Source organism: Fistularia commersonii, chromosome 23 (assembly GCF_037954325.1).
Source record: "Fistularia commersonii isolate RoL2024-O1a breed Wild chromosome 23, RoL_Fcom_v1.0, whole genome shotgun sequence".
NCBI classification, from domain to species: Eukaryota; Metazoa; Chordata; class Actinopteri; order Syngnathiformes; family Fistulariidae; genus Fistularia; species Fistularia commersonii.
In genome coordinates this window covers 3,577,861-3,580,183 of record NC_141306.1, presented here as the reverse complement: position 1 = coordinate 3,580,183, position 2,323 = coordinate 3,577,861, and positions in this window count along the sequence as shown.

The following is a 2,323-nucleotide window of genomic DNA, read 5'->3' as shown; positions in this document are numbered from 1 at the left end:
GAGGGAAAAGGGGGGGGGGACATGGGCTGCTTTCAGTGGAGGGATTCCAGGATCACTGCTGGCCGCCGGGACCGCAGCGGCAGCGGCGCACTGCGCTTCCGCCCCCCTGCCGCCCCGGCTCCCAAGGACACTCCCGATTGGTCCGACGACACGAGCGCCATTCGGGCTCAGCCAATGAGAATCGCCGAAACGCCACGCTCTCCAATATTGTCTATTTTTGTTAGGGCGCGTGCCAGTGCGCGCGTGCACGGCGGTCGACTGGGCCTGCGCGTACGGGCGTGAAACTGATGATGGAAACACTGTAAAAAAAAAAAGTATCAAATATATTTTTGGATATATTTTAAATATATTTCTTCAAATGTCATTACTGTGTAATAATTTTTTATTTTTTGTTTTTTAGTAAAAACTCAGCTGTCTCACATACCGTTGTCGCATTGTCTAGTGTTGTTGTCACTTCGTATAGTGTTGTTACTGATTATCTCTGTTTCTATTCATTTGTAACATTGTAACAATCAAGATATTCTTACAATGCATATGATGCTAAAAATCTTGAATCTTGAATATATTACCTGTACTTTGAGTGCTCATTCTCTCAGGTATCCTCCCGTCCCAAAGATAACACTTCTTTTCCTTTCAGATCCCATGGCAGATTACAAAGTTTTCCTGAAAAGACAAAAAAACACCTGAAGAAGTTTAAAGATATTCTGGAGTGGTGAGGTCATGATAGGTCAAACGTTCAACCCATTTGCATTGTATTAGTCCGGTCATAACACTGTTTGCATGATCGAAAGTTATTTATATCAGGGGATAGCAAGACTGGTTCCCTAAAGATACATTTTCTTGAGATTGCATAACTATACTTTGTTCCCTTGAGATAATGGTGAGATGAATCTGAGACACAGTACCATCTGTTCCATCAAGTCACAGGACAAATTCCACTTGCATTTTACATATAAGCAATGGCTAATTTTTCTACAAATATTCTCTTCTGTGCTTTCTGGTCAAAAAGCCAAAAAAGCCATGTTTTTCTCTAAACCTCCATTTAATTTAGCTTCTGTCTAACAAAAACAAGCAATTAAAAAAATCCACTGCATATTATTATCAGTTGACACCTTAAGACAAAGAAAGCCATATTTTTTTGAGACTTTTAGAAGACCTGTGAAAGCAGACGTGTGTATGAAAGGTATGTTTGCATGCAATGCAATCGAGCAAAAGTATACGTGTAATATTTTAAAGAGATACGTGACACAATCATGAGTATTTTGACACATACGGCGAAATATTATGGCCCCCTCCTTACACTCCGCACCCTCTACTGATTATTTAATGAGGGGTGGCCATGTAGTATTTGCATAACAATAAGACTGGGAGGACGGAGCAAAATGGCTCCGCTTTGTAATGTGCTTATCTAACCCCAGACTTTATCTGGTTCTCCACTGGCCCATGCACCCTCTCCCATCTTTGTCCTAATCTGATTGAGAGACAAAGAAAATGATGCCACTGGAAATATAATCGCCTCAGTAGAGACATCATGTGATGCGATGAGGTCACCAGAAGATGGTGCTGCTGCAGGATCCAACTAAACGAGCAGAAGGGTTGAGACTTCAACAGGAGGCTCATCCAAACAACAGACTTGTGGCCTGTCTAAATTCTCCCACCAGACTGTGCACTAAAATAATCTGTTCATCACCTCACTTTTAGATGTTGTTGTCTGTGGAGTGAGGGTGCTGTAAGAAAGACATGCACTGACTGAAATATAAGTGCTGAACTGGCTGCCTAATATTTCTGTTGGGCTGAAGAGAAAAAATAAATGACCTTTTTTTCTGATAATAATGATATTAGTTTGTGGGCCAGTAAGAGCTGGAGGACTTTGGAGGGCCCTAGAGGTTGGAGGCAGTGGATACGGATGGTATGAATTTGACAGTTGTTCTGTGCCTGCGTAGGTGTGTGCATTTCATACATTTCAGGGGCCTTTTCCAGCTCACTGGAAATAATCAGTGACCAGGAATTTGACCTTGTCTCATTTGAATAACAATAACAGGCTGCCGCAATACTTTGTTTTCATATGTAGGGGGGTTGGAAGGGTATGGATCCTGTCAAAGCAGTGCACAACACGGCAACGCACACGCAAAAAAACCAACAAAAAAAAAACCAAAACACAGGCCTAATATTTTGCAGGTAAAAAATGAAATAGACGGGACAGATGTTAAATTCCTGTTGTTTGGAAGAATCTGCTCCCAGATGTTCACTGTTGTTGCAAAGGCTGAGAGGAGCGCAGGCGTTACGTCACTGTCCGGGGTTTCCTGGTGTAGTGAACCCTACG